General features: G+C 44.2%; 1 protein-coding gene and 1 non-coding gene across 10 annotated transcripts in view; both read right to left on the bottom strand.

Annotated features, from left to right (window-relative positions):
- LOC126284740 (uncharacterized) overlaps positions 1 to 24,793 on the bottom strand; it is a 624,884-nt gene that overhangs the window by 9,931 nt on the left and 590,160 nt on the right. The window lies entirely within an intron of this gene.
- Positions 5,480 to 5,552, bottom strand: Trnaa-cgc (transfer RNA alanine (anticodon CGC)). Its single transcript has one exon. It is a non-coding gene; the product is annotated as a tRNA-Ala (tRNA).

The following is a 24,793-nucleotide window of genomic DNA, read 5'->3' as shown; positions in this document are numbered from 1 at the left end:
TGCAGTTGGAGTGATATGGGAGCCATGATACGCCTAGATACTGCTCCGACAGGTGACATGTACGTAAGCATCCTGTCTGATAACCTGCATCCATTCATGTCCGTTGTGCATTCTGACGGACTTGGTCAATTCCAGCAGGACAATGCGACACCACCGCGCGGGGTAGCTGCGCCGTCCGAGGTGCCTTGTCACGATCAGTGTTCCTCCCCCCGTCGTTTGTACGCTTCGGGACTGATGACCTCTGCAGTTTGGTCCCACAAGACCTTACCACAAATTAAATTAATTACTGCGACACCCCATACCTCCAGAATTGCTACGGAGTGGCTCCAGGAACACACTTCTGAGTTTAAACACTTCCACTGGCCACCACGCTCCCTAGACATGAACATTATTGAGCATAACTGGGATGCCTTGTAACGTGCTGTTCAGAAGATATCTCTCCCCCCCCCCCCCCCCCCCCTTGTACTCTTATGGATTTATGGACAGCCCTGTAGGACTCATGGTGTCAAGTCCCTCCAGCACTACTTCAGGCATTATTCAAGACCATCCTACTTCCTGTTAAGGCACTTGCGTGCTCGCGGGGGCCCGAAAGAATATTAGGCAGGTGTACCAGTTCATTTGGCTCTTCACTGTACAAATAACGTTCAAGTCGGAAGTTTGTATTTGAATGACAACGTAAAATCCAAAGATCCCGTATATTTAAGTGATTGCTCTATTAAACACAATCGCTGGTTGTCTAAGCAGTGTAGAAACCATCGACGATAATAAAGACTTTAGTGCGATTTGTTAAACAAGAAGTCATTATTTCTTGCTCTTGTTCTATCTTAATAAAGAAGAATCTGCGAACTAATAAACATAAAGAAGTGGCAGTGTGCATGTGAACGCAGTCTAAATGAAACTCCAACGATACGTGTAATATCAGAACAATTTCAAGATGTCTTTCCCTTGCTTCTGTGCTTCTGTAAACGTATGCACTAGTCGGAATATGCTTCGTTGCACTCTCTACAGCATCCGAGGACGATGCGCAATGTTTTCGCAGGATTTCGTATAACTCTGATGATGGGTCCCTACATTAGGAACAAATAATTTTCTAGTGTGCCGAGGCTGTGGAACTAGAAAACTTATTTACTTGTCTTTGTATATAAGGTTTAACCTACTGCACGTCTACCAATATGACTCAAATGAGCTGGAGCCCCATTGAGTGTAAACCACATGTTTCCTCTTATTCGCAGTGCCACATTCCGGAGATAACACCGGTGACACGTGATAGAAGAACACACGGACCTAGCAGACAGTCAACAATAACTCCGGCTCACACATTAATTTAACGTGCGATAATTTGGGTGACGTTGGCCACGGGCAAAAACTGTCACCTAGCCCTATTTACTGATCAACCGTAAGTGACTAATGTTATAGCTAATAGAAGGGGAAAGATACCACAAGCTGTGGGAGCCTAGAGTAAAAGCTAGACTGAAACTCCGTGGCTGTAAAAAATAATCTACCCCCGCAGCCTACGGCTGCAGTGAAAGCATTGTTCGCCAAGTTTTAATGGTCCCTGAGGTATAGCATGGGAGTACAATATTGATCTTGGCCTAGTTAAGTTGCCAGGCTGAAGCTGATTCAGACACCCTGAAAACTTTGCTTTAGTTTTTAGGATTGTACGGTCAAGTTAAAATGTATGTCTATAATGAGTTCACACGGTTCCAATGAGTTGTAAGTGTATATTGTTCCTTTAAGGATGCTGTATATAAATTTAGTAATATTAATTTAGTAAAACCTCAAAGGGTCGTGAACGGTTCACTTATCTATATCAACTCGAAAACAACTATATTTGCTGTGTGGAGTATAGTATTGAGATCGGCATAATTTACGTTTAGTTCCGATGCAAAGTAGGTGTTACACACAGAACCATTCCTAGTGAAAGTGCTGTCGTCTCGTGGTGAATGGAGGATTATGAATTTATCTTCAGTGTGTATAATGTACTCAATACTAAATTTTGTTGATATAGCAGGGATTAAGTTCATATAAACGGGTAGTTAGAGTTGTTGGCGAGTTACTTTGCACTTAATCTGACATGATGTAGTTAATGGAACTCAGTTTTTCATTTACGAAGTTTTAAGTAATCGATGAACGAGAAAGCGTACAGCACTAACATTCACTTAATATTAAGCTGACTCAAGTTTCCAACTAATTATGTAACGAATATTGAGAATTAGCGGTAGTCGCCAACGTCTGAAGTGGTGGAGATTTGCTTGGTTGTTAAATTGTGTGGAATCAGTTGGCGGTGGCGCTAATTAATTCTCTGTAGGAAAGGCTAAATTAAGGCATAATTACACTAGAACATGTAAAGCCTTAACCTTAAAGGAAAATAATAAAATTTGTTATCTTACCAAGATCAAAGCCCAAAGAAGCACAGCAAAGAAGAAGGTGAAGTATTCCAACGGATTTTAAATTAGATTTCTTTCGTTACATAGGTTTAATACACACTCAGACTGTAAGGAAGCTATACCCTAAAAAGATAGAAACTTTTTAATGAAAGAAAAAAATTTAGGGATGAAAAATAGAAAATAAAAAATAAATAAAAAATATAAATGTTATGATATATCAACGATATCCCTGAAGTTGACTTTTCTCTTGTTCACAGCACCTCTGACAATCGATTACGTAGATCTTTGGCATCTTACAGTTAATTTGCGTGTAACAAAAGATGGGATAAATGATCATATCTCGCGAACTTTTAACTTTGAGGAATCATTATTGCCATAGCATCGCTTTATACAATATTTTATCGTAAAAGGTTAAGATTAGTTTGCAGTCTACATATTTGCAACTTTTAATAACTAGCTGCGCAATTTGCTTTTAAAATGTGATACGTGATCCTTGCGCGGTACCAGTAAGTTACTTCTGCTTTAGGTAAATAAATACAAGGTGTAAACGAGATAGGTTAATTTCAGTACATAATGTAAGTGTACTAACATAGTAAAACTATTCATTCAGCGTGTGGGACACTCACGATAATGATAAGCCCACCCCTTCTTGAAGCCATCAGGACTGCCTGAAGACTGAACAAATCAGTTTGCTGAATTATAGCACCATTTGGATAACGGCCAACCGGAAGAATACCCGAGAACATATCAAAATCATTACACTCTGGGAAAAATTCATATGCAAATAAAAAAAAAAAAAAACAGTGCATAACAGTCAATGCCGCTAAGGTCGTTTATCCAAATATTTTCTTCCTTATGGTTTTCGTTCTGCTAAGTTGAGAAACTATCTAATGTCTGACGTGATCTAGGACAGGATAAAAGGAAACATCTATATTGTTCAGTTAGAAACATAAAGTAGCTCACAGTTTGACAAATGTAATCTAGGTGACAAGAGTGCTTAATTTGTTCAGCATAAACGTTTGGTAAATCAGGGACTCATTGAACAGTTAAATGGAGAATACAAATCACCAGAAATAGAGTAACGTAACAAAACTCATGGGACAGCCATATGCACAAATACAGATGGCGGTAGTATCTCATACACAAAATATAAAAGGGCAGCGCATTGACGGCGATGCCATTTGGACCCAGGTGACACATGCTGAAAGGCTTCCGATTTGATTATGACCACAAGGTGGGAATTAACTGACTCTGAACGCGGAATAGTAGCTGGAGCTAGATGCATGGGAAATTCCATTCCGGAAATCGTAGGGTTGTTCAATATTCCGAGACCCACAGTGTCAACAGTGTACCGAGAGTACCAAATTTCAGGCGTTACTTCTCACCATGGACAATGCAGTGGACGACAGTCTTCACTTAACACTCGAGAGCGGCGACGTTTGGGTAGAGCTGTCAGTGCTAACAGACAAGCAAAACTGCGTGAAATAATCGCAGAAATGGATGTGGTACGTACGACGAACAAATCTATTAATACAGTGCGGCCAAATTTGGCGTCAGTGGGCTATGGCAGCAAACGATACAGGCGAGTGCATTTGCTAACAGCACGATGTTTCCTGAAGCACCAAACCTGACCTCGTTACCATATAGGTTGGACCCTAGACGATTAGAAAACAATGGCCTCGTCAGGTGAGTCCAGATTTCAGTTGGTAATAGCTAATGGTAGGATTCAAGAGTGACACAGACCCGACGAATCCATGGACGCAAGTTATCAATAAGGCACTGTGCCAGCTGATGATGGCCCTGTAATGGTGTGGGCTATGGTTGCATGGATTGGATTAGGTCCTCTGGTCCAACTGAAGCGATCATTGACTGGAAATAGTTATGTGTAGCTATTCATGGATTTCATGTTACCAAACATGTCACTGGGCCACAACTGTCCGCCGTTGACTTGAAGAATATTCCAGACAATTCGAGCGAATTATTTGGTCACCCAGATCACTCCACATAAATCCCAAATGGTTTAAATGGCTCTGAGCACTGTGCGACTTAACTTCTGAGGTCACCAGTCGCCTAGAACGTAGAACTAATTAAGCCTAACTAACGTTAGGAAATCACACACATCCATGCCCGAGGCAGGATAAGAACATGCGACCGTAGCGGTCGCCCGGTTCCAGACTGTAGCGCCTAGAACCGCACGGCCACTCCTGCCGGCCATAAATCCCCATTGAGCATTTACAGGACATAATAGAGTGGTCAGTTCGTGGACCTAATCCTGCATCGGCAATACTTCCGTAATTATGGATGGCTAATAGAGGCAGCATAGCTCAATATTTCTGCAGTCGACTTCCAACAACTTGTTGAGTCTATGTCACGTCGAACAGCTGCACTAAGCTGGGCAAATGAAGGTCCGGCACGATGTTAGGGGCTATTCCATGATTTTTGTCACTTCAATGTAAAGACACTCGATGATGAGATGAGCGAAAGAGATATTGTCACAGAAGGACAACAGTAATAAGACATTTAGCGTTACATGAGTGGAGGTATGGACAACTGTGTGGTTCGGTGACGATTGTACAGTCGGCTCATCTTCGCTAATTTAGCTAAACGAGCAACGACTATCGAGCTACATGTTGTTGAAATGAGTGCCTGTTGAAAACTGGTAGCAGCACTCGGATGAATGTCGACGCACATGGTGCTTAAATTGCACATTGTTGACGTCAGGGGACTAACTACACAGACAGAGAAAGCGTGCCTGCTTCTCTCGAAGTTCAGATAAACAGCGAGAGCGATTGCTCATCTCGGGTCCTATTTAAAACCCCTGACATCGAGAAAAAACGGTCGATTGACCAAAATGGCGCTACTATTTACGACCAAACTAGCTCGGCCGGGTTAGAACCAGCCGAAAGAGTTCAATAAGTGGTGGTGGTGGTAGTTAGTGTTTAACGTCCCGTCGACAATGAGGTCATTAGAGACGGAGCGGAAGCTCGAGTTAGGGATGCATTGGGAAGGAAATCGGCCGTGCCCTTTCAAAGGAACCATCCTGACATTTGCCTGAAACGATTTAGGGAAATCATGGAAAACCTAAATCAGGATGGCTGGAGACGGGATTGAACCGTCGTCCTCCCGAATGCGAGTCCAGTGCGCTAACCACTGCGCCACCTCGCTCGGTGTTCAATAAGTGATCCTTCCCAAAACCTTAGTTTGGAGCTAGATGGTTAGACAAAATTTGGCATCTAGCGTCATTATCCAAAATACAGACAAAATCCCAATATATACTATAATCTATCCGCTCATTGGGAACACTGTACATTCTTGCAATAAGAACTGCACACTGCAAAATGGCAGTGATGAATGCATAGAGAAAGAGGACGTACCTTGGCTGAACCACTAACAAACTCCAGTCGGATAATTGGAAAAGGCAGTACGGTACCACACATATGTCATTAAAAGTGCGTCCTGTACCCTCAAATATCCAGCGATGGCTCACGCTGCATCTCAACCCTAGGTCTTAATAGGGCCGGATACTTATCCAGTATTTTAGAACAGGTTCGATATTCAAGGGCCACTGGATAACATGTCGTATATTACGATTGCGTACCCATTTCTATTCCTCCGATTACAGAGCCATCTGTGGCGAAACGAAAAAAATGTTTCAGACAAAACGTAAGTAGATTTTGCTTGGAATCGTAATCTGCAGTAAAAAGCAGGGGTTCCCATTCAAGGTTTCAAAGTTGCCCGCCATCCATGTAAGGGGTGGGTGGCGGGTCGAGTGTGGTATCGTTGGATGTCCCTCTCCGAGACAAACAAATTGTAATTATAACTTTTTTTCTGATGCGATGTGTAGTTTTAGTGATATTTCAGTATATATTACTGCCAAGCGCTGTTGGCAAGCGTGATTCACTCAGTCCCTGTGAGGCCAACTAAGGAGCTACCTGACTGCGAAATAGCAGCTCCGGTCACGAAAACTGATAACGCCCAAGAGATCGGTGTGCTAACTACAAAACCACGCCATATTCGAATCTACTAACGCCTACCATCTGAGGATGACACGGCGGTCGGTCCATTTCATAGGGCTCAAAATGACTCAAATGGTTCTGAGCACCATGGGACTTAACATCAGAGGTCATCAGACCCCTAGAGCTTATAACTACTTAGACCTAACTAACCTAAGGACATCACACACATCCACATCCGAGGCAGGATTCGAACCTGCGACCGTAGCAGTCACGCGGTCACGACTGAAGCACCTAGAACCGCTCGGTCACCGCGGCCAGCTCTTGTTGGGCCTTCCGAGGCCTGTTTCGACAGAGTTTTCACTGAGGTGAGAGAGAGTCATGGGATACCTCCTAATATCGTGCCGGGCATCCCTTTGCCCGGTGTATTGTAGCAACTAGATGTGGTATGGACTCCACAAGCCGTTGGAAGTCTCCTGCCTCAACAGCCGTCCGCATTGAGAAACTGTTGCCAGTGAACGATTTTATGCAGAAACTGATCTCTCGATTATGTCCCATAAACGTTTGATGGGATAGATGCTGCGCGATCTGGGTGGCCAAATTATTCGCTCAAACTGTCCAGAATGTTCTCCAAACCAATCGCGAACTACTGTGCCCAGGAACATGGCGTATTGTCATCGATAAAAATTCCATCGTTGTTTGGGAACTTGAAGACCATAAATGACTGCTACTATTATCTAAGTAGCCGAAAATAGCGGGTTACAATCAATGAATCGTTCAGCTGGACAAGAGGACCCAGTCCATTCCATGTAGACACAGCCCACCCCGTTATGAAGATACCACCAGCTTGCACAGTGCCTTGTAGATAACTTGGGTCCACGGTTTCGTGGAGTCCGCCCACATTCGAATCCGACCACCAGCTCTTGCCAACTGAAATCGGGAGTCTAAAAGTCCGACTGACATGGTCATGAACCCAGGAAAGGCGTTGCTCAAAAAATGGTTCAAATGGCTCTGAGCACTATGAGACTTAACTTCTTAGGTCATCAGTCCCCTAGACTTAGAACTACTTAAACCTAACTAGCCTAAGGACATCACACACGTCCATGCCCGAGGCAGGATTCGAACCTGCGACCGCAGCAGCAGCGCGGTTCCCGACTGAAGAGTCTAGAACCAATCGGCCACAGCTGCCGGCGAAAGGCGTTGCAGACGATGTCGCAGTATTAGTAAAGGCACTGGAGTTGGTCGTCTGCTGCCATGGCTTATTAACGCCAAATATCGTAGCACTGTCCTATGATAAACGTTCATCGCACGTCCCACATTGATTTATGCGGTTATTTCACGCTGTGTTGCCCGTTAGCAATGACAACTCTATCAAAAAAACTCTGCCGTTCTTGGTCGCTTAAGTGAAAGCCGCCACGGCGTTGTCTGTGGTGAGGGGTAATGCACGAAATTTGGTATTCTCGGTACACTCTTGACACTGTCGATCTCAGAATATTGAATTCCCTAACGATTTACGAAAGGGAATGTCACATGCACAACTACCATTCCGCGTTCAAAATGCGTTAATTCCTTCGTGCGGCCATAGTCACATCGGAAATCGTTTCGAATGAATTACCTGATTAGAAACGACAGCTCCGCCAATGCACTGCTCTTTTGTATCGTGTGTACGCGATACTGCCGCCATCTATATATGTGCATATCGCTACCCCATGACGTTTGTCACGTCAGTGTACATTCACATGCTTTTACTACAGCATATTGCATTATCAGAATTAAGTATTACGGGGCTACGTCACCAAAAGCGGAGATAAACAGAATCACGAGTAACATCACTAGTAAACGTTCTACTGTAGTAAGAAGGAGAATGCCGCAGTGACTTAAAATAGTGTAGAATATTATAATTAGTGAGGTGACGTAATGTGACGAATATTGCCGGTACAGTCTTGAGAGTTTGCGTGTAATATCTGTGACAGTAGTTGGCAGTGGCGAATTGCCTCATGGCCCGACAGTGTCACTGCACCGAGCAAACGGTGCTAGAGCACTTCTATATGGCACTGGGAACTCTGAAGACATCACTACATAAATGATGGTACGTTAATAAACTAGGTCTGAATGTTACCTACATTCTACGCATTTATAACCCTACACATGAATTTTTCGTTCCATCATGAAACTCAAATACCATGATAAATCATTAGGTAGTCACTAACATTACATGTAAGCGTGATAATTTATCATCACATTACTTTTTAAACTACGCATTCTTCGATTTCAGAGGCTGAGCATTAAGTGTAGTCTAACAATAAAGCTGTATCTATCCGAAGACCGGTTTGAGCATTACAGTGCTTTAATAGCCGTGGTCCTGGTGAAGCTGGTATGACACTGTCCTCCTCTGAGCTGCGAATTTAATTATCCGCCAGTTATAGGGACCTACGGTTTAATTTGAGATACGAACCATTTTTCACATTCACAAATCATTACCATAAGTGAAAGAAGAGATCAAAGACAGAACGAATCCTAAGACCGATTGGGGATTGAATATGTTATATTTGGATTGCTGTTTTAGAACTTACCAACTGAACTGCCTTAGTAGGTCTATTCGAAGGTTGGAGGACGACACGGGTGTATTAAGGAACCATGGCGCTCAAACCATCTTTTGAGCTTTATGAATCTGCTGATATAGTGCAAGACTCGATCGTGTTGCGAGGCAGTGCTGTGATAAGAATACCTCTTCCTCTCTCTTCCACTACCTCCTATAATTTCAACTGCTGTTTTTTTTTTTTTTTGTTTACAAGTTAATTTGCAACGAAACGTTGTTGTACAACGCCATCATTAAACATCAAAAATGTGCTTTACTTCAAAGATACCTCCTTTATTCTTGGAACTAGTTTCGATTAAAATATCAGCTTTAGTCGACCTGTATACGGAGATTATAGGTTAACATTATCTGAAAGGCTGTACAAACAAATCATCCATGTCAGACATATTCACTGAAGTTATAATTGCAAACGATTACTCGGGAGGTTGCTTGGAGCAGAAAAACGCACCAAAAACATGGTGTGTACGTAAAACCATTTCATGTCGTTCACATTATCTTTTCGTCATAATGTCAGCAATTGCAAATAACATCACAACAACAGATCTGCAGACGTGTACTGGCATTGTCCACAGGCGTAACAATATTAACCGCTGGTTCATTAGATGATGTCAGTTGATACCAAAAGTCTAGTGAAAATCATTCTGCGATATCACAGGTGTTCGAGTAATTGATCATAATATGAAATCCAACGAGAGATACCTATATGTTGTATTTCTGAAAGATACTAGTATCATCGTAGGAGTCCTCAGAATTATAAGTAACAATTAAAGGTCACCAATCAGAGAAAATCAGCTGAAGAAAATTGTTTAACAAAGCCAAACGTGCCAAACATTTGACATTTGACTAAATAATTGTAAAATTTACGGAATGGGTAGAGTTTCTAAATAAAATATCCAAAATTTGTGGCAACGCACAAGACAGCAAAGGTAGATTTGCGAATCTCTACAACTATATCAACGTGATTACTCTGCTATTCACAATAAAGTGCCTGGCAGAGGATTCAATGAACCACCTTCAAGCTGTCTCTCTACCGTTCCACTCTCGAGTGGCGTGCCGGAAAAACGAGCACTTAAATTTTTCTGTGGGAGACCTCATTTCTCTTATTTTATTGCGATGATCATTTCTCCCCATGTAGGTGGGTACGAACAGAACGTTTTCACAATCGGAGGAGAAAACTGGTGTTTGAAATTTCATGAGAAGATCCCGTCACAACGAAAAACGCCTTGGTTTTAATGGTTGCCACTCCAATTCACGTATCAAGTCTCTGGCACTATCTCCCCTAGTTAGCGATAATGCAAAACGAGATGCCCTTCTTTGTACTTTTTCGATGTCATTCGTCAGTCCCACCTGATACGGATCCCACACTGCACAGCAGTACTCCAGAATAGGGCGGACAAGTGTGGTGTCGGAGTGGCCGAGCGGTTCTAGGCGCTACAGTCTCGAACCGCGCGACCGCTACGATCGCAGGTTCGAATCCTGCCTCGGGCATGGATGTGTGTGATGTCCTTAGGTTAGTTAGCTTTAAGTAGTTCTAACTTCTAGGGGACTGATGACCAAAGAAGTTAAGTCTCATAATGCTCAGAGCTTTTTGAACCATTTTTGAACAAGTGTGGTGTAAGCTCTCTCTTTAGTAGACCTGTTGCACCTTTTAACTTTCTGCCAATGTATCGCAGTCTTTGGTTTGCTCTACCCACAACGTTATCTATGTGATCGTTCCAATTTAGGTTTTTTGTAATTGTAATCCCTAATTATTTAGTACAGGTTTGTTGGAGTTATCGCGTAATCTAAATTTAGCGAGTTTCTTTTAATAACTCAAATGGCTTTGAGCACTATAGGACTTAACAGCTGTGTCACCAGTCCCGTAGAACTTAGAACTACTTAAACCTAACTAATCTAAGGACATCACACACATCCAAGCCCGAGGCAGGATTCGAACGTGAGACTGTAGCGGTCTCGCAGTTCCAGATTGACGCGCCTAGAACCGCACGGCCACACTGGCCGGTCTATCTTTTAATACTCATGTGAATAACTTCACATTTTTCTTTATTCAGTTCAACTGCCGCTTTTTGCAGCATACAGATATCTTACCTAAATCATTTTGCAATTCGTTTTGGTCATCTGATGATTTTACAAGACGGTAAATGACACCATCATCTGCAAACAATCTAAGAGGGCTACTCAGATTGTCTCCATGTCGTTAATATAGATCAGGAACAACAGGGGGCCTATAACACTTCCTTGGGGAACGCCCGGTATTACTTTTGTTTTTCTCGGCGATTTTCCGTTCTATTACTACGAACTGTGACCTTTTCTGACAGGAAATCACGAATCCTGTCTGACAGGAAATTACAAAAAACCCTAAGAAATTCGAATACTCGATGTAATGTAAGTACCCGCTACTGTGCATGACACAATGAATCACGGAAGTTAATGGCACAAAAACGCAACACTAGTGTCAGTGGAATAAATATGGAAGGTTAGGGCTACACCTTCAGTTGATGACGAGATCATTAGAAGCAGTCCACAGACATATTTGGGTAGGATGTGAAAGGAAATCAGCCTTGCACTTCTTAGGGAAATTTCTGAAATTTGAACTTCATATCTGGCCGTTCATTCGAACTGCCGTCCTTCTGAATACGAGTCGACTGGCTTACTATTGAGCCACCTCGCTTGGCAACGTCAAAGGAAAGGATAATGACACATTTAACGTGGAGTGAGGAGTATAGCGGCGTCGGAACATACACTCCTGCAAATTGAAATAAGAACACCGTGAATTCATTGTCCCAGGAAGGGGAAACTTTATTGACACATTCCTGGGGTCAGATACATCAATGATCACACTGACAGAACCACAGGCACATAGACACAGGCAACAGAGCATGCACAATGTCGGCACTAGTACAGTGTATATCCACCTTTCGCAGCAATGCAGGCTGCTGTTCTCCCATGGACGCGATCGTAGAGATGCTGGATGTAGTCCTGTGGAACGGCTTGCCATGCCATTTCCACCTGGCGCCTCAGTTGGACCAGCGTACGTTCTGGACGTGCAGACCGCGTGAGACGACGCTTCATCCAGTCCCAAACATGCTCAATGGGGGACACATCCGGAGATCTTGCTGGCCAGGGTAGTTGACTTACACCTTCTAGAGCACGTTGGGTGGCACGGGATACATGCGGACGTGAATTGTCCTGTTGGAACAGCAAGTTCCCTTGCCGGTCTAGGAATGGTAGAACGATGGGTTCGATGACGGTTTGGATGTACCGTGCACTATTCAGTGTCCCCTCGACGATCACCAGAGGTGTACGGCCAGTGTAGGAGATCGCTCCCCACACCATGATGCCGGGTGTTGGCCCTGTGTGCCTCGGTCGTATGCAGTCCTGATTGTGGCGCTCACCTGCACGGCGCCAAACACGCATACGACCATCATTGGCACCAAGGCAGAAGCGACTCTCATCGCTGAAGACGACACGTCTCCATTCGTCCCTCCATTCACGCCTGTCGCGACACCACTGGAGGCGGGCTGCACGATGTTGGGGCGTGAGCGGAAGACGGCCTAACGGTGTGCGGGACCGTAGCCCAGCTTCATGGAGACGGTTGCGAATGGTCCTCACCGATACCCCAGGAGCAACAGTGTCCCTAATTTGCTGGGAAGTGGCGGTGCGGTCCCCTACGGCACTGCGTAGGATCCTACGGTCTTGGCGTGCATCCGTGCGTCGCTGCGGTCCGGTCCCAGGTCGACGGGCACGTGCACCTTCCGCCGACCACTGGCGACAACATCGATGTACTGTGGAGACCTCACGCCCCACGTGTTGAGCAATTCGGCGATACGTCCACCCGGCCTCCGGCATGCCCACTATACGCCCTCGCTCAAAGTCCGTCAACTGCACAAACGGTTCACGTCCACGCTGTCGCGGCATGCTACCAGTGTTAAAGACTGCGATGGAGCTCCGTATGCCAGGGCAAACTGCCTGACACTGACGGCGGCGGTGCACAAATGCTACGCAGCTAGCGCCATTCGACGGCCAACATCGCGGTTCCTGGTGTGTCGGCTGTGCCGTGCGTGTGATCATTGCTTGTACAGCCCTCTCGCAGTGTCTGGAGCAAGTATGGTGGGTCCTACACAGCGGTGTCAATGTGTTCTTTTTTCCATTTCCAGGAGTGTAGAACGTGTTCTATGCAGTCTAATCGACAGCAGTCCGATGTAGAGGCTTTCAGTGTTAACGTTTGACAATCATACGGCAGGTAGCTGGGGCTGGCATTTGGCTACATGTAGTGCGCAGGCTAGCAGGGCGCCGGCAGCTACAAAGCGCCGCGGGGGTGTGTTTTAATGCGCGCGCCCGCTGTTAGGAGGAGACTGTGGGCGCCGGCTCGCACCGCGGGGCAATTTCACTCCCTGACGCCTTGAGCCCGCCCCGCTGCCGAGGCTGTCGCCCCTCCAGGCGCCGCTCTGAGCTCCAACACTTTTAGGCTACCTGGTAACACCAGCTACGACAATCACTGCCAACAAATTTGTTTCTTTTCTCATTCACCTTAGAAAAACACCTTTTTTTCTTTCTTTTTCCGTTTCACACGTTTCGTGAGTTAGGGCCTATCTCATGTAGCAATTTATTTATTACAGAAAATATATTGCACAATTTTATATAGCTTTGAACATTATTATTTTAAGAATGAGATTTTCACTCTGCAGTGGAGTGTGCCCTGATATGAAACTTCCTGGCAGATTAAAACTGTATGCCAGACCGAGACTCGAACTCGGGATCTTTGCCTTTCGCGGGCAAGTGCTCTACCAACCTTTTTTTTACGCTACCCCTTTTTTTAGACGCTACCCCCTCTTTTGTTTTTTTATTTTTTTTGTTTTTTCTTTTTTAGACGCTACCCCTTTTTTTATTTTTTTTTTTTATTTTTTGTTGTTACCCCCCTTTTTAATACCCTTTTTTAGTAATTTCCCTTAAAAAGCCCCTTCTGAAAATGGAACTAAAAAAACTCCTAAGTGCCACCGCCACTTTTCATCCTATAACTAAAAAATCACCAACTGAGCTACCCAAGCACGACTCACGCCCCGTCCACACATCTTTAGTTCTGCCAGTACCTCGTCTCCTACCTTCCAAACTTTACAGAAGCTCTCCTGCGAACCTTGCAGAACTAGCACTCCTGAAAGAAAGGTAGAGCATTTGCCCGCGAAAGGCAAAGGTCCCGAGTTCGAGTCTCGGTCCGCTACACAGTTTTAATGTGCTAGAAAGTTTCATTATTTTACTTATTTTCAAGTAAATGCGTGTCCATTTCTGTAGTTGTTGTACAACTTCAAGCGTGTAACAGATATTTTAACATACGGGAGGGGGGGGGGGGGGGGGAGGCGAGGAGGGACACATACAGAATCCGCCATAAAATGTACACACACTTTAAGAAACGAAAAGTATTCCTAAAGTGTTTATTTTACATTTAATAATTTATCACACACGTTGTACAACCTTTAGTTTAGCACATGGTTACTTTGAATCTTCAAAATGTTCACCGTTGGCGCGTATACACGTAACAGAATGACGAGCGGTCGCCGCAACTACGTCAGTCAGTGTTAGATTGGAGCCGCGCGGGATTAGCCGAGCGGTCTGTAGGCGTTGCAGTCATGGACTGTGCGGCTGGTCCCGGCGGAGGCTCGAGTCCTCCCTCGGCCATGGGTGTGTGTGTTTGACCTTAGGATAATTTAGGTTAAGTAGTGTGTAAGCTTAGAGACTGATGACCTTAGCAGTTATGTCCCATAAGTTTCACACACACACACATTTTGTTACATTGGAGATCGCTGCACATGTCACTGTAATTTCCTGGCGAATTTCCTCCAGCGAGCGTGGCTTACGTCGATGGATGTTATCTTTCACAGTTCTCCACAAGTAAAAGTCCACAAGTGTTAGATCTGGCGACTGCGGAGGGAACTCAATGGGCCCATTTCGTCCAATCCAACGCCCCAGAAAATTGCCATCCAGGAAAGCTCGTACAGCTAGGCGGTAGTGTGGTGGCGCCCCGTCCTGTTGGTAGAAGACCTCTTCATCAGCTCCATAAAGTGCAGGTATACCTGGCAAAATTGATGTGAATAACATTTCCAGATACACTTCTCCGGTGACAATTGCATCAAAGGAAAAGGGTCCTATTAAGGGCCGGCCGCTGTGGCCTAGAGGCTTTAGGCGCCTCAGTCGGGAACCGCGCGACTGCTACGGTCGCAGGTTCGAATCCTGCCTATGGCATGGATGTGTGTGATGTCCTTAGGTTAGTTAGGTTTAAGTAGTTCTACGTTCTAGGGGACTGATGACCTAAGAAGTTGAGTCCCATTGTGCTCAGAGCCATTTGAATTCTATTGAGGCCCTAGATGATACTCCACACCACATATGAACACCTGGTAGATTGACCGTTTTTTCCACATAATCATGTGGATTTTCCGCTGCCCAGTACACACTTTTATGCCGATGTACAGTTCCATTCAGTTTAAATTGTGCCTCGTCACTCCACACAACCTTAGTCACAATTTGTTCGTCATCATTTACCATTTGCTGATACCATTCGCAAAATTGCATTCGGTGATCAGGATCGCCATTATTTATCGCGTGTGGTAATAGTGGAATGTAAACTTTCTACTTTGCAGCATTCAGAATTCTTAGTACACTTGTACTGTTAACCAACACTTCACGTGCACATTGCGTCGCAGACTTCTGTGGAGAATTAACAAACGTTTGCAACACGAGAGCCGACGAAGCAAGACTTGCAGCTGTACGCTGTCTTCCTGATTTTCCTTTGTGAAGACCACAAATCGCTCCATGAAACTCATACTTGTCAATGATGGTTAATTGTTACGCTGGTTGGCCGTTCTGTTTCAAACTCCCGCCTCCACTGACAGTGCACTTCAACGGCATTACGGCATTATCGAACTTGAGAATCTTTCATCCAAGACCCACAATTCGCTTTATTTTTTCATGAGGCCCAGAAAATATTAAATACAGGCTCCCACGTAGAGGCCATTTTCCTTCACTTCCGGAAGGCGTTCGATACAGTTCCGTACTGTCGCTTGATAAACAAAGTAAGAGCCTACGGAATACCAGACCAGCTCTGTGGCTGGATTGAAGAGTTTTTAGCAGACAGAACACAGCATGTTGTTCTCAATGGAGATACGTCTACAGACGTTAAAGTAACCTCTGGCGTGCCACAGGGGAGTGTTATGGGACCATTGCTTTTCACAATATATATAAATGAACTAGTAGATAGTGTCGGAAGTTCCATGCGGCTGTTCGCAGATTATTCTGTAGTATACAGATAAGTTGCGGCATTAGAAAATTGTAGCGAAATGCAGCAAGATCTGCAGCGGATAGGCACTTGGTTCTGGGAGTGGCAACTGACCCTTAACATAGACAAATGTAATGTATTGCGAATACGTAGAAAGAAGGATCCTTTGTTGTATGATTATATGATAGAGGAACAAACACTGGTAGCAGTTACTTCTGTAAAATATCTGGGAGTATGCGTGCGGAATGATTTGAAGTGGAATGATCATATAAAATTAATTGTTGGTAAGGCTAGTACCAGTTTGAGATTCATTGGGAGAGTCCTTAGAAAGTGTAGTCCATCAACAAAGGAGGTGACTTACAAAACACTCGTTCGACCTATACTCGAGTATTGCTCATCAGTGTGGGATCCGTACCAGGTCGAGTTGACAGAGGAGATAGAGAAGATCCAAAGAAGAGCAGCACGTTTAGTCACAGGGTTATTTGGTAATCGTGATAGCGTTACGGAGATGTTTAGCAAACTCAAGTGGCAGACTCTGCAAGAGAGGCGCTCTGCATCGCGGTGTAGCTTGCTGTCCAGGTTTCGAGAGGGAGTGTTTCTGGATGAGGTATCGAATATATTGCTTCCCCCTCCTTATACCTTCCGAGTAGATCACGAATTTAAAATTAGAGAGATTCGCTGCTTAAAATGCAGATTTAGGGAAAACTTTCTGGCAATGTATCGACATCTGTTCTTCTAGCGACAACATCCAGTAAAGAACTAATGGAAAAGAATAACCTGTTTCTGGAAAGGAAAGACGTGGCAAAGAGAGAGAAAAGAGCGTGCTATAGAAACAAAACGACGTTAGATAAATTTCATAACATCAGTGACAAACAAAGGAAGAAAACAGATGAAATAGCAATGTGATTATTGTGCACAGTCAGCTTCAGACTTCTCACATCATGGCTGTACCTCAGATGTAGATATGGAGCTACTATTTGGCGAAGAAGTATCCGATCAAGAAGAAGAGCCTGGAAAGTCAAGGAAGAATCAGAGGACCAAAGTACAATTTTCACTACGTATCTAAAACGCTTAGCCTCAGTAACTGGACTCTTTCAAGTTACCCTACAAATCAACGGTTCGCGGAGAACAAAATATTATTTTTGTGCAAGTATATTTAAGGATTATGTTCACATTTACGAAACATGTGAGTTCAATATTGTACTGGGTAGATTGGTTGCAATACAACAGTATTATAAAGGGTTATTTCAAGTGTTTTTATTGGTCAGTCATCCATTTTTATCCATGTTTACCCCAAATGGGGCAAAGATCTTTACCGTATTTTGTGGCGTAAAACCCCGTAGTTTTTGTTTCAGCTAAATTCTAAATCTCTTTGTAATTAATAATCATGCAGCGCTAGAATTGGGATATTATATGGTATCATTCTGAAATCGCGGTAAAATCTAACCCCTCATTGAACACAATATTAGAAAAATTGTGGATCTTTATCCCCACCTAACGTACATAGTTTTCAGTTATACAAATAGCCTAGTGGAGGCGACTTTCAGTAACATTTCCCCAATTCAACTAAATACTTAGGAATTACAATTTCAAATAAGCTAAATTGGAACGATCACATAAATAATATTGTGGGCAGAGCAAATCAAAGACAGCGATTTATTGGCAGAACACTTAGAAGGTGCAACAGGTCTACTAAAGAGACTACTTCCACCGCGCTTGTCCGCCCTATTCTGGAGTAAAGCTGTGCGTCGTGGGATTCGCATCAGATGCGACTGACGGATGACATCGAAACAGTACAAAGAAGGGCAGCTCGTTTTGTATCATTGCGAAATAGGGGAGACAGTGTCACACAGACATGATACGGGATTTGGAGAGGCAATCATTAAAACAAAGGCATTTTTCGTTGCGACGGGATCTTCTCACGAAATTTCAATCACCAGTGTTCTCCTCCCATTGCAAAAACGTTGTGTTTTCGCCCACCTACATAGAGAGAAATGATCATCACGATAAAATAAGATAAATCAGGGCTCGCACAGAAAAATTTAAGTGCTCGTTTTTCCCGCGTGCCGTTCGAGAGTGGAACGGTAGAGAGACAGCTTGAAGATGGTTCATTGAACCCTCTGCCAGGCACTTTATCGTGAATAGCAGAGTAATCACGTAGCTGTAGATGTAGATGATTGTGTTAGCAGTTCATAGTTTCTGAGAGCCGCTTCGCTGCACTAACGTTTACCTTGACTCGAACGGATTCTGCGAGAGCTGTCATTCCTGGTGTGATCTGTGGCACATAATGAATGAATGCGCCCGCGCGCGCTTGCCAAAAGTGTACATCCCAGCAGGTTACGTCAGAAGCCATAATTATCCAAAAGAGACGGGAACTAGTTCCTCTTGCGAAGTCGCTACAACAGAAGCAGATGCTTGGCTCTTAGAACGCGTCCGACAACTCTTGTCAGAGGGCAGCAATGGCAGCGGTGGTGTCGGCGCTGACGGTTTTTGCGCCGCGCTGTGTCGCGTTTGTGTAGTGAGAAGAAAGTGCCGGTCATAAGGGGCGGCGATGCGTGTGGCTGACAGCAGAGACGCACAAAGCACGCACCGCGGGCTCCCCCATCTCGGGGGCGTTGCGGGCCGCATCGACGTGCCTCTGAAGACACCTGGGGCCACGCGGCGCTGCTGAAGCGCCTGTTTCCCAGCAGTCACTTGAAAAACCGAGTCAACAAAGATGTAAGGATACCTATGTGGCAAACTTCAGTGAATTCAAAAGGGAGAACTTACCTAATGAGCTGTCAAAAAGTCATAAAAGCTGCGAAAAATAAGTTATTATAACGAAGAGTGGGCGTAAGTCGTCGTATTCCTCTAAGCCCTCTTTAGTATCATACGTTATTAATCAGGTTGGTAGCTGTATTACTTCTTATCAGTTGTTGGAATTCATGTTCATATTTTTCGCAGTCGCTGTCCAGTTTCAAAATGGTTCAAATGGCTCTGAGCACTATGCGACTTAACTTCTCAGGTCATCAGTCGCCTAGAACTTAGAACTAATTAAACCTAACTAACCTAAGGACATCACACACATCCATGCCCGAGGCAGGATTCGAACCTGCGACCGTAGCGGTCGCTCGGCTCGAGACTGTAGCGCCTAGAACCGCACGGCCACTCCGGCCAGCTGTCCAGTATCAATCTGCAGCCATGGCATATGTGAGAGGCCATAGTTACACTACAGGGGTGCGCTTAATGACAAGTGTGTGTTGATCCACGAACGACAACTAACAAGACAGGCAATGAAACAGATTACGAGATCATTACAAGAGAGATTTAATAAGGTTCCACAGCGAAGTTCAACACTTTTGCATTGGGAAAGATGTGCTTTTACTTTTCACAGGGCCAGCCGTGGTGGCCGAGCGGTTCTAGGCGCTACAGTCAGGAACCGCGCCACCCCTACGGTCGCAAGTTCGAATCCTGCCTCGGGCATGGATGTGTCTGATGCCCTTAGATTAGTTAGGTTTAAGTAGTTCTCAGTTCTAGGGGACTGATGACCTCAGAAAGTCCCATAGTGCTCAGAGCCATTTGAACCATTTTTTAACTTTGGCAGTGCTAACGACAGGCCTCGGATTGGAAGGAGAAAGACACGAGAAGAACCATGTACCGGACTCTCTGCTTCGATTGAACAGTATCCCCTGAAGTCGACACTTAAACGGCTCCGGAACACTGTGTACAAAGGACAACAATGCGACATTACACGAAAAAAAGCCTTTAAGGTCAGACGTTTTCGACCGGCTTTCGTCCAATACAGACCGCAATGACCGCGTGCCATGCTTCGTTACTTCAATTCATAAATTCAGTAAACCGTACCAAGATTGCGTTTTCTGATAAATGTATTATTTATCGCTGGTCACTTGCTAGAAATATTGTAGTTTGGGCCAAAGAGAGTCCTCATTAAACAGTCGAGTTAGAAAGGAACCCTCCTCATGCAGTGATAAGGGCACCGATGAATAACGTCTGCTTGTACCGTATCTTTTTGTAGGAACTGTGAATGCCTCAATTGTTTGCACATGTTACAAATTTGGTTAATACACTACTGGCCATTAAAATTGTTACACTGCGAAGACGACGTGCTACAGACGCGAAATTCAACCGACAGGAAGAAGATGGTGTGATACGCAAATGATTAGCTTTTCAGAGCATTCACACAAGGTTGGCGCCGGTGGTGACACCTACAATCTGCTGACATGAGGAAAGTTTCCAATCGATTTCTCACACACCAACAGCAGTTGACCGGCGTTGCCTGGTGAAACGTTGTTGTGATGCCTCGTGTAAGGAGGAGATATGCGTACCATCGCGTTTCCGACTTTGATAAAGGTCGGATTGTAGCCAATCGCGATTGCGGTTTATCGTATCGCGACACTGATGCTCGCGCTGGTCGAGATCCAATGACTGTTAGCAGAATATGGAATCGGTGGGTTCAGGAGGGTAATACGGAACGCCGTGCTGGATCCCAACGGCCTCGTATCACTAGCAGTCGAGATGACAGGCATCTTATCCGCATGGCTCTAACGGATCGTACAGCCACGTCTCGATCCCTGAGTCAACAGATGGGGACGTTTGCAAGACAACAACCATCTGAACGAACAGTTCGACGACGTTTGCAGCAGCATGGATTATCAGCTCGGAGACCGTGGCTGCGATTACCCTTGACGCTGCATCACAGACAGGAGCGCCTGCGATGGTGTACTCAACGACGAACCTGGGTGCACGAATGGCAAAACATATTTATTCGGATGAATCCAGGTTCTGTTTACAGCATCACGATGGTCGCATCCGTGTTTGGCGACATCGCAGTGAACGCACGTTGGAAGCGTGTATTCGTCATCGCCATACTGGCATATCACCCGGCGTGATGGTATGGGGTGCCATTGGTTACACGTCTCGGTAACCTCTTGTTCGCATTGACGGCACTTTGAACAGTGGACGTTACATTTCAGATGTGTTACGACCCGTGGCTCTACCCTTCATTCGATCCCTGCGAAACCTTACATTTCAGCCGGATAATGCACGACTGCATGTCGCAGGTCCTGTACGGGCCTTTCTGGATACAGAAAATGTTCAACTGCTGCCCTGGCCAACAAATTCTCTAGATCTGTCACCAATTGAAAACATCTGGTCAATGGTGGCCGAGCAACTGGCTCGTCACAATACGCTAGTCACTACTCTTGATGAACTGTGGTATCGTGTTGAAGCTGCATGGGCAGCTGTACCTGTACACGCCATCCAAGCTCTGTTTGACTCAATGCCCAGGCGTATAAAGGCCGTTATTACGGTCAGAGGTGGTTGTTCTGGGTACTGATTTCTCAGGATCTATGCACCGAAATTTCGTGAAAATGTAATCACATGTCAGTTGTAGTATAATATATTTCTCCAATGAATACTCGTTTATCATCTGCATTTCTTCTTGGTGTAGCAATTTTAATGACCAGTAGTGTACCTCACCTTAAGGAACGGGGCCTCACACAAGGCATATGGCTGCATCAAGACGGAGCACCTCCTCACTACGCTCTTACAATGCCCGAGTTCCGAAATGAACACTTTCGAGGACGGTGGGAAGGACGTAGTTCATGAGCAGCACTAACTCCACTGACACTGCAACGCAGAATTCCTGAACTCACAAGAATGACAACTCGTTTTGGGGTGTCATTAAGACGCATGTATCTGCAAGTCGTTATGTCACGAACGAATCACTGTGCAATGTCGCTGATGATGCATTTCGCACTATTACAGCTGACAGGATCAAAAATATGTCAGGAAAAACATGAATGCGTATAGAAATATGTTTACAGTATAATGGGGAACATACCGATACACTGGACACTTAATATGTAAGTAAAACAAATCAATTGGAATTCGATACTAGGTACGGGGCCTTATACATGTATACAAAGTGCACGGCAGATAGTATTTTGTATCAGAATTATCAGGAAAAAGAGATATCCTCCGTACGCACTCTAATCTCTCTTATTCTCGCTGATTGTAAGCGAGATGTAAAACGGTTGCTGCACAATGGTCGCACAGTCTTCTTCGAATACAGATTCTCAAAAATTAAGCAGGATTTCAAGAGAAAAAAAAAATGTTCAAATTTTGCCGGCCGCGGTGGTCTCGCGGTTCTAGGCGCACAGTCCGGAACCGTGCGACTGCTACGGTCACAGGTTCGAATCCTGCCTCGGGCATGGATGTGTGTGATGTCCTTACGTTAATTATTTTTAAGTAGTTCTAAGTTCTAGGGGACTAATGACCACACCAGTTGAGTCCCAATGTGCTCAGTTGAGTCCCATAGTGCTCAGAGCCATTTGAACGTTTTTGTTCAAATTTGTGTGAATTACTAAGGGACTGTACGTTGCTATACAGCCCGCAGTATTGGAGCCGAAAGCTGTGAAAGAAACCGCCACTTGTGTCTTAGCCAGTGAGTGATGTACACCTGCTACTACGGCCGCGTGAGAACGGCTCTTGTATTACTTCTTATCGACCGTACATTCACCACCTATAAGAACCTAAATAAATGATATTAAATATTATTCAATCATTTTCAAAACACAATTTGTACAGAAACCAGATGGCAGTTATAAGAGTCGAGGGGCATGAAAGGGAAGCAGTGGTTGGGAAGGGAGTAAGACAGGGTTGTAGCCTCTCCCCGATGTTATTCAATCTGTATATTAAGCAAGCAGTAACAGAAACAAAAGAAAAATTCGAAGTAGGTATTAAAATCCATGGAGAAGAAATAAAAACTTTCAGGTTCGCCGATGACATTGTAATTCTGTCAGAGACAGCAAAGGACTTGGAAGAGCAGTTGAATGGAATGGACAGTGTCTTGAAAGGAAGATATAAGATGAACATCAACAAAAGCAAAACGAGGATAATGGAATGTAGTCGAATTGAGTCGGGTGATGCTGAGGGAATTAGATTAGGAAATGAGACACTTAAAGTAGTAAAGGAGTTTTGCTACTTGGGGAGCAAGATAACTGATGATGGTCGAAGTAGAGAGGATATAAAATGTAGACTGGCAATAGCAAGGAAAGCGTTTCTGAAGAAGAGAAATTTGTTAATATCGAGTTCAGAATTAAGTGTCAGGAAGTCATTCCTGAAAGTATTTTTATGGAGTGTAGCCATGTATGGAAGTGAATCATGGATGATAAATAGTTTGGACAAGAAGAGAATAGAAGCTTTCGAAATGTGGCGCTACAGAAGAATGCTGAAGATTAGATGGGTAGATCACATAACTAATGAGGAGGTATTGAATAGAATTGGAGAGAAGAGGAGTTTGTGGCACAACTTGACAAGAAGAAGGGATCGGTTGGTAGGACACGTTCTGAGGAATCAAGGGATCACCAATTTAGTATTGGAGGGCAGCGTGGAGAGTAAAAGTCGTAGAGGGAGACAAAGAGATGAATACACTAAGCAGATTCAGAAGGATGTAGGTTGCAGTAGGTACTGGGAGACGAAGAAGCTTGCTCAGGATAGAGTAGCATAGAGAGCTGCATCAAACCAGTCTCAAGGCTGAAGACCACAACAACAACATATCATAATTTATCCTTTGATTTTATCTAAAAACCTAATCAGAACTCTCAGTGTGCAGAATTAATTGATTGAGGTTTTCATATTAAAACTTTAATTATTTTGCGTTGTCGTAATATAAAAACCAGACAAAATTATTATTTGTCTAATATTGTTGTGGGAGTAAATGCGAGTGAATGAGAATGTGTACGTGGGACATTCGTCAGATTGTAATGTTGCATTATATACCATCTTAAGTAGCCTGCAAGAGTTACACAAGCCTGTAGTGCGAAAATAATACTAGGGAAGTTACCCACTTTGCTCATGACGTATGTCTAGGTGTGATTGCTATTGTAACAGAGCAGCCAGAAAGTCATCTGAAGTAATATTTGTATCTAAAGGTAATTTCCAGATTTATTGCCTCTCCCTTTTCGTTTATTAAACATTACTTTAGTATCTGTATGTCAGAATGACGTAAATGCGTCTGTGTATAAGTACTGGTGCAGGTCAGTTTTGGCGCGAGTGTGATCATGAGCGAGTATTCTGATTGGCAGTGAGTTTGGTCAGCCAGTCAGAATAGAAACGGTTCCCGTTCGTTACCTGATAGCTATACTGGGAGTGAGGCTGCAAGAAAGGTGTCGCTCGCTAGCGTTGAACGCGAACAGTCTTGTTACCAGTGCGAGTCAAAATAATGTGTAAAATGAAGGAATATTGAGTTCCTCAGGTTTGACACGTGTCGTGACTAACGCTGAAGTAGTTACGGACAGTTTTGTGAAGTTTTAAAGTTTTAGAACTGTTTTGTTGGAATGATATTCGCGTGTCAAAATTTGGCCTTCGTAGTATCTGTGTGGTAATTTTCAGTATTCAACCACTGAGCATTTTTGGTGAGCAATTTCTTTTTTGAAATCCATCAGAGGGACCGAATGTAATATTTCATGCCAATGCGGAAATTAATGACTGTAGTAACGTCGTTTAACTCTGGTGAGATTTGGACAGATTTCTGGCTGGTGTGGTGCGAAATGGGTGTAAGAATTGTGAACTTGACCAAATTAAC

Source organism: Schistocerca gregaria, chromosome 8 (genome assembly GCF_023897955.1).
Source record: "Schistocerca gregaria isolate iqSchGreg1 chromosome 8, iqSchGreg1.2, whole genome shotgun sequence".
In the NCBI taxonomy this organism is placed as follows: Eukaryota; Metazoa; Arthropoda; class Insecta; order Orthoptera; family Acrididae; genus Schistocerca; species Schistocerca gregaria.
Note: the sequence above shows the minus strand (reverse complement) of the source record. Positions and strands in the feature narration are given on the sequence as shown.